At 46.2% G+C, this 14,249-nt stretch overlaps 3 protein-coding genes and 3 long non-coding RNA genes across 22 annotated transcripts in view; 2 read left to right on the top strand and 4 right to left on the bottom strand.

Annotated features, from left to right (window-relative positions):
• The window catches only part of efna2a (ephrin-A2a), a 120,926-nt gene that overhangs the window by 87,148 nt on the left and 19,529 nt on the right, over positions 1–14,249 (bottom strand). The window lies entirely within an intron of this gene.
• LOC127614350 (uncharacterized) overlaps positions 1–14,249 on the top strand; it is a 130,023-nt gene that overhangs the window by 58,143 nt on the left and 57,631 nt on the right. The gene's annotated exons all lie outside the window — the stretch shown is intronic.
• The window catches only part of ptbp1a (polypyrimidine tract binding protein 1a), a 76,022-nt gene that overhangs the window by 20,546 nt on the left and 41,227 nt on the right, over positions 1–14,249 (bottom strand). The gene's annotated exons all lie outside the window — the stretch shown is intronic.
• Positions 1–14,249, bottom strand: part of palm1b (paralemmin 1b) — an 84,316-nt gene that overhangs the window by 6,192 nt on the left and 63,875 nt on the right. The gene's annotated exons all lie outside the window — the stretch shown is intronic.
• LOC127614342 (uncharacterized) lies at positions 1,905–14,223 on the top strand. Its single transcript, XR_007966464.1, has 2 exons — positions 1,905–4,032; positions 13,725–14,223. It is a non-coding gene; the product is annotated as an uncharacterized LOC127614342 (long non-coding RNA).
• LOC127614356 (uncharacterized) lies at positions 12,196–13,176 on the bottom strand. The gene is made up of 2 exons (XR_007966480.1): positions 12,745–13,176; positions 12,196–12,667 (listed from the first exon to the last, which is right to left on the bottom strand). It is a non-coding gene; the product is annotated as an uncharacterized LOC127614356 (long non-coding RNA).

Consider the following 14,249-nt stretch of genomic DNA (forward strand, 5'->3'; position numbering starts at 1 on the left):
GGACATGAGTACGCTCGATTTAGCTCCGTGCAGAGGATAAATAAGACATGACTGAATGTCTAAATGTGCGTTTGTAGTAAAATATAATTTACATCTTCATCCATGGACACAATTCAAATCGAGGTGAAGAGATTCATTTTAGATAAAAGTAGTCCTTTCGCAACCATTTTGTGAGGGTCAATTTGGAGCGTATTTTTTTCTTTGTGGGGGGTTCAAAGGAAATATAAAATGTGGCATGGTGAACTTTTTCAACGAGACTTGCTGCGGCTAGCACAAATTCCTTCCGATTGGCGCGTTTGATAACACTTTCTATGTGCGTGTGTGTGTGTGTGTCTGCGAGGCGTTTCCTGTTGGTGGGAGTGGGACAAAGCTGCGTTTCCTCTGCCTAAGCCGTCTGCATTGTCCGAGGCTCGTGCGTTCCCCGCGCCCGAGATACACAATGACCGCACACGCAAACGTGATAAGAGACGAATTCTGAAAATAGATGAACTCATGTCACACACGCTCAAGGCCGTGTCTATGTGCTCTTAGTAAATGGGACGGTTGTAACGACTGTGTAACGACTGTGCTTTTAGTCGATTTTCAGGTATTCTGACGACGTTACACTCGCTACGTTTAAAAACAGATATCTGGACTTGCTCGCAGTGTGAACTTGACGCAGTGTGCAATGGGAGCCCGAAGGCGGTCCACAAAGGCAATATTAACCCATTCACTCCCAAAGACGTTTTTAAACAAGAATGCTTGGACTGCACTGATTGGGGCGTCTTTGAAACTTCAACGGCACACTGGATGAATACACAGACACTGTAACATCATACATCAGTTTCTGTGAGGACATGTGTGTACCAACGAAGTCCTTCCGCTCGTTTAACAATAACAAGCCATGGTTTACTCCCAAACTCAGGCAACTCAGGAAAGAGAAAGAGGCCGCATTTAGAAGTGGAGATCGGGCACTGTACAAACATGCCCGAAACCAATTGACGAAGGAAATTAACATCGCAAAGAGAAGCTATGCAGAGAGGCTGAAAAAACCAGTTCTCTGCTAACGACTCTGCATCTGTATGGAATGGCCTGAAAGCAATCACTAACTATAGAATGCCATCCCCCCAAACAGTGAACAATAAGGGTCTTGCTGATGAACTAAACATGTTTTTCTGCCGATTTGAAAAGGACACCCCCATTTCCCCCACACACCCACCTCTACCAGAAACCACTCTACCTACCCCCCCCACCCTCTTTTTCTCCACTACAGATCCACGAACAGGACGTGAGACGGCTCTTCAAGCAGCAAAAGATCAAGAAAGCTCCGGGGCCCGACAAAGTGTCCCCCTCCTGCCTGAAAGTCTGCGCTGACCAGCTGGCTCCGGTCTTCACACAGATCTTCAACAGATCCCTGGAGCTGTGTGAGGTCCCATCCTGCTTCAAACAGTCTACCATCATCCCAGTTCCCAAGAATCGGCAACATCGGAACTGAACGACTATAGGCCTGTCGCCCTGACGTCTGTGGTCATGAAGTCCTTTGAACGCCTTGTGCTGAACCACCTAAAGAATGTCACTGGACCCCTGCTGGACCCTCTCCAGTTTGCCTACCGGGCAAACAGGTCTGTGGAAGACGCAGTCAAACATAGGTCTGGCACTACATCCTCAACCACCTCGACAGCACAGGGACCTACGCAAGGATTCTGTTTGTGGATTTCAGCTCTGCGTTCAACACCATCATCCCGAACTCCTCACCCCCAAACTACTCCACCTCGGTGTGTCTCCTGCGATCTGCCAGTGGATCCTCAGCTTCCTGACGGGACGGACACAACAGGTGAGACTGGGAGCAACAACATCATCATACGCACCACCAGCACTGGAGCCCCACAGGGATGTGTCCTCTCGCCACTGCTCTTCTCTCTCTACACAAACGATTGCACCTCAACAGATCCAGCTGTAAAACTCATAAAGTTCGCAGACGACACCACGGTCATCGGTCTCATCAAAGACGGCGACGAGTCTGCGTACCGCCAACAAGTGGAGCAGCTGGAGCTCTGGTGCGGCCGACACAACCTCGGGCTGAACACGCTCAAGACTGTAGAGATGATCGTGGACTTCAGGAAACATTCTTCTCCTCAGTTGCCCCTCACACTATCCAACTGCCCTGTGTCAACCGTCGAGACCTTCAAGTTCCTGGGAATCACAGTCTCCCAGGACATGAAGTGGGAAGCCAACACCATCTCCATCCTGAAAAGGGCCCGGCAGCGGATGTACTTCCTGAGGCTGCTGAGGAAGCATGGCCTGCCACAGGAGGTGCTACGACAGTTCTACATGGCAGTCATTGAATCAATCCTGTGTTCTTCCATCACGGTTTGGTTTGGGGCCGCCACAAAAAAGGACAAAATCCGACTTCAACGGACAGTTAGGACGGCAGAAAAAATCATTGGCACCGCCCTACCCACTCTTGAGGACTTGCACACTGCAAGAATCAAGACAAGGGCACGGAAAATCCTCCTGGATCCCCCGCACCCTGCCTACCACCTTTTTCAGCCACTCCCCTCAGGCAGACGCTACAGATCCATGCGCACCAAATCCAGCAGACACTTAAACAGCTTCTTCCCTCTAGCCATTAACTCCTTAAACAGTCACTGACATAGTCACTCTTCTTGCATCACAAAATGGTACTACAAAACTACTGGTTACTCTAAAATGGTTCAATGATTTTGTTGTTTACGATGATACTAGTGCAGCGTGTTATACCGGAGACAAATTCCTTGTGTGTTCTACATACTTGCCCAATAAAGATGATTCTGATTCTGAAACGGTACGTGTGATCTACGATTGTTAATAGGCTGCAAAAGTGCGTGGCATACCTCCGTGTCAGGGCGTTGCTCATCATGGCGTGCATATGTGCGTGCGCTTTTAACGGGTCGATCGTGGGATGTTTGTCGGTCAAAAAGTAGATCTTCATGAACAGATGTTTGGACATCCTGCCATAGAGCAAAAAACATTGAGTGATCCTTTGAAAAGCCAAGTTGTGGCTGAGCAGATTCAGAAAATTAAACAGTATTTTATTGATGCATGATACCGTCAGTTCTTCTATCTCAGGGGTGGCCAACAAGTCAGAGACTAAGAGCCAATTTTTTTTTACTGTTACTGCAAAGAGCCACATCATACCCTTTCCCGCGCGCGCACACACGGCCACTTTTTTGCCCATAGATCAAGTTTTGAAGCGACCAACTTCCCACGATCGACCCGATCGCGCACGTGCGAGCACACACACACACACACACGCACAGATGCACCCACACGTACACGCACGTGGGAGCCCACCCATGCACGCACGCACGCCACGATGAGCAACAGTCGGAACGGGCCGAAAATGAACGAAAGCTAAAGACACAAACAAACAAATCTTTTGTTCCCATCCATTTCCTCCTCCAACCCCTTGCGGTCGACTTGGAACCAGTTCGCTGTCTCCCGGTCGATTGCGATTGACGTATTGGGCACCCCTGCCTTAAAATCAGGTAATTCGCTGACTAGTTTAGCGCTTAGCACCGTTGTTTGCGCTTGAGCGGTGAAGCATCATCTGATTGGTTGCCATCTATGTCAATCAACGGGATTGGTGATTGGTTGACGTAGTACGTTCTGTGTATTTAGCGCCTTTGTTTGAATGGCATCGCCACTGCCGAGGTGTTTTCGGTACTTGTGTGAAAGCCCGGGAGCCGCATGCGGGTCACGAGCCGCAGGTTGGCCACCCCTGTTCTATCTAATGCGTATTAAAGCAAGCCTTTCTGGTCACTAGTCGTACAGTATTAACACATACACTTGTTTTTATCTTTAAATCCATCAATACCAATGTTTCTGTTCTGTTCCCTCTTAAGGCCTTAATCTGTCTGGTCGACAAAAAGTCAGGAGAGAAGAGTAAGACGCGGCCACGATTTGTGAAACAAGACCAGGTCTGCATTGCTCGTCTGCGCACGGCAGGCACCATTTGCCTCGAGACCTTTAAAGACTTTCCTCAGATGGGACGGTTTACCTTACGGGATGAAGGTAAAGCACCTCCACACAGTGGCACAGTCAAAAGAGGCATCTCCCTATTTAGTTGTAGAGTTTATTTTTCAATTATAGCAGTCGTATTAAGGAGAACTGTGCAATTAAATTTTTCATGCAGTATTTACAGGGTAAACAAGAATGTCCATGCGTTTGTTTTGCCTTCACAAAGTCATCAGAACAGTACGTGAATAGTTTTTACTTTTTGTCAGCTGAGTTTTGCAGGTGATGAATAACTTGAATAGCAAAATGACGTTGACCCTCAACTTAAAACATCTATTGTCCAGATTTGTCTGTGCTTGGTTCATTAAAATAAGCACACCAGCAAAAAAAAAAGGAAAAAAACTAATTTTGGATGTTGCTCAGAAAGAGATGTCAGAAAGGTTCGGCACATTTTGGTTTCAATCCAGATTGACGTAAACCATCTGCTATCATCAATGAGCTAGCTTTTTGTGTGTAGAACATCTGAGATGTTATGCAGGACTTCAGACTGCTTCCAAATGGTGGCATTTTGCTTCTGGAATTGGAAGCAGTGTACGTAAATCTTTCCTCTACTCGCACTTATGCCCCCAGTAAATTTGTTTTCCTTTTTAAAGTATTATTGAATATATAATATATATATATATATTTGCTTACAAATTCCTGCTCAATACTTAATCCCAATAATCATTAAGATAGTGAAAATGAGTGCAGCTAATATTTTCTTTGCAAGTCAACGTCTGCACCCCTAAATTTTCTACTTGCATCTCTAAAATGTCATCTTAGGACCACTGCGTTCCAAGTATAAAAAATAGCCTGGAGCCCTGTTATGTTAATATATAACTGCATTTTTTTGTGAACAAATCCTGAGTGTAATTTATTTCAATTTTTTTACTTTAGATATTGTATTTAGCGTTCTGCATTTCAATGCCAGTCTTAAAACTTCTTGAGATATTAAAAATGAATAGCGCATGAAAAGAATGTACCATATTTTCCGCACTACAGGGCGCACAAAAAAGCCTTCCATTTTCTTAAAAGCTCACCGAGCGCCTTAAAATCTGGTGCGTCTTTTGTTATGGTCATTACGGTAAGACGTCGACTCCAAGATGGCTCCTTCCTGGAGACATGCTTCCAATGTTATAACTTGCTGTTGATTCAGTGAACTGTGTTGCTGCTTTGTGATATTGTTTGGCCCCAGTGGACCTTGTACATTCCATCCTGTAGACTTGGGCCCCCTATCTCCTTATCTGAAATCAACGGTCTCAAACTTGGGACTTAAACTGTACAGTGATTTCAAACTCGATCGGGAAATTGGTGCCGTTGTTAAATCCAGCTTCTTTCACCTTAGACAGCTGGCCAAAATAAAACCTTTCCTCTCACATGAACACTTTGAGACAGTAATTCATGCCTTTGTCACATCCCGGCTCGATTACTGCAACGCCCTGTACTTTGGAGTCAGCCAGTCCTCCATCAAGCGCCTTCAGCTGGTACAGAATGCCGCTGCTCGCCTCTTGACTGGTACTCGTAAGAGGGAGCATATAACTCCTACTTTGGCATCCCTTCACTGGCTCCCCATTCATTTTAGAATTATTTTTAAGATCCTCCTCTTTGTTTTCAAATCTCTGAATAATCTCGCGCCACCTTACCTCTCTGAGCTCATACGCCCCTACACCTCTGCCCGGCGCCTCAGGTCTGTGGACCAGTCTTTGCTAGACGTACCAAGAACTAAACTGAGGCTCAAGAGGGGATCGAGCCTTTTCTGTTGCTGGTCCATCTCTCTGGAATGACCTCCCACTGAACATTCGGCAAGCCTCCTCGCTGCCCATCTTTAAAGCCCTCCTCAAAACTCACTTGTATTCTTTGGCGTTTGACTCAGCATGACTTAGATTTGCTCTTGATTTTACTGCTTGGTGCTTTCTACCGCCTTATTACTTATTACTTATTACTGATTCATCTTACTGTTTATTGTATATGTTAAATCGCTCCAAGTACAGCACTTTGTATGCAGCGATGGCTGTTTGAAAGTGCTCTATAAATACTGTTGACTTGACTTGACTTGACTTGAGTTGCTTTATTAAATATGTATGTGTTGGAGACCTGTGGTTAATTTTTTAAAACGGTCTCAACAAATACTTTGTCTGTCTCCCTTGCCTTCTTCCGTTCGACTCGAGAGGCGTTCAAGGCCGCCTCTGAAATACGTAAACTAACGATTACGTCAATGAAACTACAAAAATTTTAAATAGTACATCAAAACTGAAAAGCGAGGATATCACAAAATAAATTCTATAGCCCCCCACTACAGAATTTATATTGTGATTTCATCATCTGTGAATACCGTATTTTTACGACTATAAGGCGCCATTAAAAGTCTTGGATTTTCTCCAAAATGGACAGGACGCCTTATGATGCGGAGCGTCTTGTGTATGCGCTGACTTCCAAAACCTGACTGTCAGCCGACACGCTGTTTATATAGAGAAAAGGCGGAAGTGACTGTGGACAGGCATGCGGCAAAGAAGTTTGCCAATCAGTGATGGGTGGGCGTGTATATATTAAGGATGTGCATCTCAGCACTGAGGACGATTCGATACACATCTCGATGCACTACCAGCGATGCGATACTTAAACGATACATGGAATTTGCTGGCGATGCGATACGTTTCACCGTCGTCATGTTGTGATACGATGCGATACACATTAAGTTCAAATCAATGCAATCCGATACAATGCAATTTGTTGCGATATTGTGCAATTAAACATGATGCAAATAAGCAAAGTTTTTAAAAAAGATGGAATTCCGTATGGTATTACAAAAAGGATACCACTTTATTCCTTATAAACAGTAGAACTTGTAAAACAACTTATTTAAGCCCTTTCACAATTGGGTTTTGTGCAAAGAAAATGTAAACAATTTGGCACCTGAGACTCACAGCTGTTGCTATAGTGTAAACACAAACAGACTACTCTCACTGAGTGTCTTATATGAAATATAATTATATGAATCTGTAGCACAAGATGTCCACCCATCCACTGTAAGTGCAACTCTTTGCGCACTGTTCAGCGACACAGTAATCTCACTTCTCACTTTGTTGTACAGATCGGGAATATGTTTGTAAGTGAACACAGACCTGTCTGGTATTTTATACCTGGGTTCCAAAACGTGCACGAGCTGTCTGAAACCCTCGTTGTCCACCACGCTAAGGCTGGAGGTCTTTGCATATGAAATAAGCAGTGACCTTAGTTATAGCCATTGCGCGGTCACAGTGAGCTGCAAGGGGACTCCCAAAATAAGAGGCGAATTTTTTCTGATCCTGACCTGGTTTACCAAGAGTTTCTCCGGTGTCCGACGACGAACTGGGCGGGGAAGCGGGAGGGAAACTTGTCGGTGATGTGGTGCCATTGTTTTAAGTGGGTCTGCATATTTGTGGTGCTGCCGTTGTATGGCTTCTTAGTGTGACATTCCTTGCAAATTACGGAGGTTTTATCAAGCTTTCCGTCTTTCTTTTCGAAGCCGTAGTATTTCCAAAATTAAGATTTGAATGTTGCGGGTGCATTAAATATAATAGTTTCCTCACTGCTGCTTGCGGTAACTTCCATAATGTTTCGCTAGTTGTGTACTGGACTGTATGTGACGCACGGCTACCGTCCGTATTCAAAACAAAACGCAAAGCAATGATGGTGCATTCATTGCGCCTAGGAAAGGGCAGATAGGTTACGTTTAACATGAATAAAACGGCGCTTAAATCGGATTTTACCGATACCCACCAATGCATCGTGATGAATCTCGATTTAAATCGCGTCGTACCCAGTGAATGAGCCGATTCACTCGCATCACGCACGTGCGCATTGATGTATCGATTAATATCGATTATTTTCCACACCCTTGGTATATATATATGGAGAGAGAGAAGGCAGACATGAGAGAGGACAGGCGGGGGAGAAGTCCGCCAATGAGTGAAGGGTGGGCGTGTAAGTGGATGCTAAAGGGACGCTCCAAGCAGGTACCAACACCTGTATAGATTGTGGCTATGTGCATTCTTGCAAAACAACTTCGGTTTTGGTTTCTAACAACCCCCGAAAATAAATTCTACAAAGAGACACGCCTACGAAGCTCAGTTCGAACTTCAAGCCATCGGTTATGCTTTTGGCATGCGTGCCCACCTCACAGCAGCGGTGAAAAACCAAGACGAGCAAATGAATTCAGAGCTTGCCGTTATTCCCGGAGGCTTGACTAAAGAACTCCAACCGCTGGACATCGGCATCAACCGGGCGTTCAAAGTAAAGTTGTGACCGGGCGTTCAAAGTAAAGTTGCGAACGGCATGGGAACAATGAATGCGATGGCATACACAACTTTACAAAGACTGAGAGGCAGCGCTGGGCGAGTTACGCCACAATTTGTGAATGGATTGTGGCTGCTTGGATGAACATGTCTGCTTGCACTGTTGTTTTTGGCAAAGCTGGCATCATTTCTGTGGAGCCACATGGCAATGAGAGTTATTCTGACAACGAGAGGGAACGTGGCGTTTTTGATGGATTACCGGTACTTGCACAATTGTTCAATTCTGATACAGAGGATGAGGACTTTGATGGATTTCTGGGTGATGATTGATCGAAAAACGTGAGTACATTGTACGATGGGTAAATAAAATACAACGGAACTCAGTTTTGCTTCCGTTGCCTTTTTAAAAACGTGTTTTTAGCTTGTATCTGTATGTCTTGGCATGCTACCGTATGCTTCAAGCTAACGTGTTTTTAGCGTGCCCGCATGCATGCCATATGTTTAAGCTTGTGTATGTTTTACCACTTTGAAACTGCGGCCAATAATACAGTGCGTTTTGTCCATGTGTAAAATACAGAAATAGCACCCATTAATGAGACTGCGCCCAACCATACGGTGCGCAGAATGGTTGTGAAAATACGGTACACAACAAAGGAATAAATAACTACGACTGACATCTTGTGTTATTTTGACTTCAAGATGGCGCCGCGAGAGTGGCTGCCTTTCCAGCGGCTCCTATTTTGTTCTTCCATTTCTTCTTCTCATAACTTTGCTGCTGGGAAGTGGTAATTTCTCCATTGGAGCTTAGCACCATCTAGTGGAGGAATTGTAGATTGCCCCTTTTAATGCAAAGCGTCTAATGCAGGCATGTCCAGCTCCGGTCCTGGAGGGCCACTGTCCTGCCCGTTTTCCATCTCTCTCGGCTACAACACACCTGATTCAGATGATCGGATCATCAGCCAGCTCTGAAGCAGCATTAGAACGATCCTGATTATTTGAGTCAGGTGTGTTGCTCCTGGGAAAACTGGAAAACAAGCAGGACAGCGGCCCTTGAGGGCCGAGTTTGGACACCCCTGGTCTAATGTATGAAAAAAAAATTACAAAATAGCCATTCATTGAAGGTGCACCTCATAATCCAGTGCGTCTTTTAGTGCGGAAAATACGGTACTTGAATTATGATCAATATCATTACATTCACAAGTGGGACAAAATAAATTGACACTCTTGTATATCGTGATAGTATCTGGAAAAAGATATTCTCATAAGGTGGTATTTCATCAAAATTTTGTTGAATTTGAAATGGATATTTGATTTTAAAAAGTACAGTAAATATTTCGGTGCAATGTGAGCTGGGCGGCAGCCAAAGGCGGGGACCCTGGCGGTCCGATCCTCGGCTGCAGAAGCTAGCTCTTGGGACATGGAATGTCACCTCTCTGGCAGGCAGTTCGATGATCGACTTTGTAGTTGTATCATCGGATTTGCGGCCGCATGTTCTGGACACTCGGGTGAAGACAGGGGCGGAGCTGTCAACTGATCACCACCTGGTGGTGAGTAGGCTCCGATGGTGGGGGAAGATGCCGGTCCGTCCTGGCAGACCCAAACGTATAGTGAGGGTTTGTTGGGAGCGTCTGGCGGAATCCCCTGTCAGAAGGAGTTTCAACTCCCACCTCCGACAGAGCTTTTCCCATGTTCCGGGGGAGACGGGGGACATTGAGTCCGAGTGGACCATGTTCCGTGCCTCTATTGTTGAGGCGGCCAATCTGAGTTGTGGCCGTAAGGTGGTTGGTGCCTGTCGTGGCGGCAATCCCAGTACTCGCTGGTGGACACCAGCAGTAAGGGATGCCGTCAAGCTGAAGGAGTCCTATCGAGCCTTTATGGCCCGTGGGACCCCAGAGGCAGCTGACGGGTATCGACTGGCCAAGCGGACCACGGCTTCGGTGGTCGCCGAGGCAAAAACCCGAGCGTGGGAAGAGTTCGGTGAGGCCATGGAAGCCGACTTCCGGACGGCTTCGAGGAAATTCTGGTCCACCATCCGACGTCTCAGGAGGGGGAAGCAGTGCACCACTAACACTGTGTACAGTGGGGATGGGGCGCTGCTGACTTCGACTCGGGACGTTGTGAACCGGTGGGCAGAGTACTTCGAAGACCTCCTCAACTCCACCAACACGCCTTCCTTGGAGGAAGCAGAGCCTGGGGACTCTGAGGTGGGCTCTCCTATCTCTGTGGTTGAAGTCACTGATGTGGTTAAAAAGCTCCTCGGTGGCAAGGCCCCAGGGGTGGATGAGATCCGCCCGGAGTTCCTCAAGGCTCTGGATGTTTTGGGGCTGTCCTGGTTGACACGCCTCTGCAACATCGCATGGTCAACAGGGAGAGTGCCTCTGGATTGGCAGACCGGGGTGGTAGTACCTCTTTTTAAAAAGGGGGACCGGAGGGTGTGTTCCAACTACAGAGGGATCACACTCCTCAGCCTCCCTGGTAAGGTCTATTCAGGGGTGCTGGAGAGGCGGGTCCGTCAGGAAGTCGAGCCTCAGATTGAGGAGGAGCAGTGTGGTTTTCGTCCCGGCGGTGGAACAGTGGACCAGCTCTATACCCTTAGCAGGGTCCTTGGGGGATGTGGGAATTCGCCCAACCAGTCTACATGTGTTTTGTGGACTTGGAGAAGGCGTTTGACCGTGTCCCTCTGGGAGTTCTGTGGGGGGTGCTTCGTGGGTATGGAGTACCGAACCCCCTGATACGGGCTGTTCGGTCACTATACCACCGATGTCAGAGTTTGGTTCGCATTGCCGGCAGTAAGTCGGAATCGTTTCCAGTGGGGGTAGGACTCCGCCAAGGCTGCCCTTTGTCGCCGATTCTGTTCATAACCTTTATGGACAGAATTTCTAGGCGCAGCCGAAGCGTTGAGGGGGTCCGTTTTGGGGGCCTCAGTATTACATCGCTGCTTTTTGCAGATGATGTGGTGCTGTTGGCTCCTTCAAACGGGGCTCTCCAACTTCAGCCGAGTGTGAAGCGGTTGGGATGAAAATCAGCACCTCCAAATCTGAAACCATGGTCCTCAGTCGGAAAAGGGTGGAGTGCCCCCTCCGGGTCGGGGAGGAGATCTTACCCCAAGTGGAGGAGTTCAAGTATCTTGGGGTCTTGTTCACGAGTGGGGGTAGGAGGGAGCGGGAGATCGACAGGCGGATCGGTGCAGCGTCTGCTGCTGTGATGCGGACGTTGTATCGGTCTGTCGTGGTGAAGAAGGAGCTGAGCCAAAGGGCGAAGCTCTCAATTTACTGGTCGATCTACGTCCCAACCCTCACCTATGGTCACGAGCTATGGGTCGTGACCGAAAGAACAAGATCCCGGATACAAGCGGCTGAAATGAGTTTTCTCCGCAGGGTGTCCGGGCTCTCCCTTAGAGATAAGGTGAGAAGTTCAGTCATCCGGGAGGGGCTCAGAGTCGAGCCGCTTCTCCTCCACATCGAGAGGAGCCAGATGAGGTGGCTTGGGCATCTGATTCGGATGCCTCCTGAGCGCCTCCCTGGTGAGGTGTTCCGGTCTTGTCCCACCGGGAGGAGACCCCGAGGAAGACCCAGGACACGCTGGAGAGACTATGTCACCCAGCTTGCCTGGGAACGACTCGGGATTGCCCGGGGAGAGCTGGAAGAAGTAGCTAGGGAGAGGGAAGTCTGGGCTTCCCTGCTAAAGCTGTTGCCCTCGCGACCCGGCCCCGGATAAGCGGTAGATGATGGATGGATGGATGGACAGTAAATATTCTCTAGTACGGACTTGTGTTTGCGCTGTCCAATTTGTCCTGATAACAGAAATTCCTCATTTGGGAAATGAGCATGGTACATGTCCTTTATGAACCTGCAAGTATGTTGACAAAATGCATGTGTAACAACACAATCAATAAAATACAAAAATATACTGTCCAAAAACTGTTTATATAACAAAAACTGCAATTCAGGTGTATCCCAAAAAAATCACAACAGTAAAATACGTACAGTATTTTAATGTTTATTTTTTTCTGTCTTGGGGAAAAAATATGTATTTTGGATTGTTTTGTTGGATGCATTCTTTGGTTTATGACATTGTTTGCCTGCGTGTCATACAGTTCTCTTGCTAGTTGCAAGTAACTGTCCCGTTGATCACCGATGTCTGGTAATTCTTGTGCATACTGAAGTATTTTGCCATTTGCATTGCTTCCTTGCTGGATGGTGGCTTGTCATCAGGAGTTGAATCGATGCCTTGTTGTTTAAAGTTTCGTAGATTTGCGTCTTTCCGACCCCAAGTGTCTGCTGGATCTTTTTAACTTTGTGTCCAGCCTCGCTCAAACGGATGCATTTCACTCGCTCCGCTCCAGTTGTTACAGTTCTTCTACGTTTCGATGCGATGACCTACACGACGCAAGTGAATTAAGTTAAAACCTTACGCGCAATTGCAGTAAAACGCACGCCAATAAAAAGTCGCTTACACGTCTTCGCTTCGAATCTGATGAATGAAAACGGCGAAGCGAACACGTTTCTTCGGTCATGTCGAGTGGGTGCTGCTTTTAAGCCAGTGCCGCGTTCTACAGGACGTAAGTGAATAAAGTTAAAATAATTCACAATTACAGTAAAACGCACGGCAATAAAAACTCACTTGCACGTCGTCGTTTAGAATCTGATGATCGAAAAATGCGAAGTGAAAAGCTGTTTCACCGTTGTCTTTTCCATCGCATCGGGTGGGCGTTGCATGTATTTAAGCTCCCGCGGCATTACACCTCCATCCGGGTTACGGGTAGTGGAATTTCCGCTTACGCAACTTCCGGTAACATGTAATATCGTAGTCAAAATGTTAATGCATAGGTTTTTATTCCGGTTGAAGGATATTCCCTTCCGTAGAATTCCGGGGATGGGAATATTTACTGTACTACTAAAATTAGACAAGTTGTGTGTGTGCGTGTTCAGGGTTTTTTTTTAATTTTTATTTTTTTTTGCATTTTCATTATCTAGAACTGAACCAAAACCGGGAAAAAAAATTTAGTTGTAATAGTATGCATTTTTGTCTCGTAGACTAAAATTGCTGACAAAAACAACACTTGACGATTAAAATGTATCTAACACAGGGGTGCCCATTAGGTAGATCCTGATCTCCCGGTAGATCTAAGACGACCTGTCAAGTAGATCCGAGGAGTGTCGAGAAGAAAAAAAACAAACAACCATTTGTGTGTCTTTGTACATGTTAGTAAGATATTTTTTGTGTTAACATACACTGCACACTAATCAGTCTCATTTTCACAAAAAAATATTAAAAAATAAAATAAAGCAGGTAAATCTTAAATTTGTGTGTGTGTGCGCGCGCCGGTAAGGGTAGATCCCGTGAGGTTAGTTGATGAAAAAGTAGATCTTCGATCCAAAAAGTTTGGGCACCCCTGATCTAACACAATATTGTGTGTGCGTGTGTTTGTCACAGGGAAGACCATTGCCATCGGTAAAGTTCTGAAGCTGGTTGCAGAGCGGGACTGAAGACGCAGATGTTCGAAAAAGCCAGTTTGGAAGAAACAGGTGGAGCTCGGTCATAACCCGCCCAGTGTTGTCAGCGACAAAGACACCTTTCTATGTCGCCTACCTTCTGTGTGCCGATGATCAGCTTCAGAAAAAGAAACTAAAGAGAAACCAGTTTTTAAGTCTGAAATCCAAGATGAAGTCCACTCAAGTCAGCTTTCTCATATTGAGAGCTCAGCTATGCCATTTCTGGGTTAGCCCGCCCTCCATCTTTCCCTGCTTCTTTTGTCTGGCCAATTCATCATGGCAGTATTTTTTTTTCTTTCTCTATTCCATTTTATTTTGTTTTCATGAATGACAAATGACAGAAGCTACATCTGTGAACAAATGTGGACCAAGATTTTTGCTTGGAGTGCAAATTGACTTCAGAAATGTGCTGCAAAAACAAATGGTTTGAAAGAATTTCACCAATTGAAACCAAAATGTTTATTTG

The sequence above is a fragment of the Hippocampus zosterae genome, chromosome 14 (assembly GCF_025434085.1).
Source record: "Hippocampus zosterae strain Florida chromosome 14, ASM2543408v3, whole genome shotgun sequence".
NCBI classification, from domain to species: Eukaryota; Metazoa; Chordata; class Actinopteri; order Syngnathiformes; family Syngnathidae; genus Hippocampus; species Hippocampus zosterae.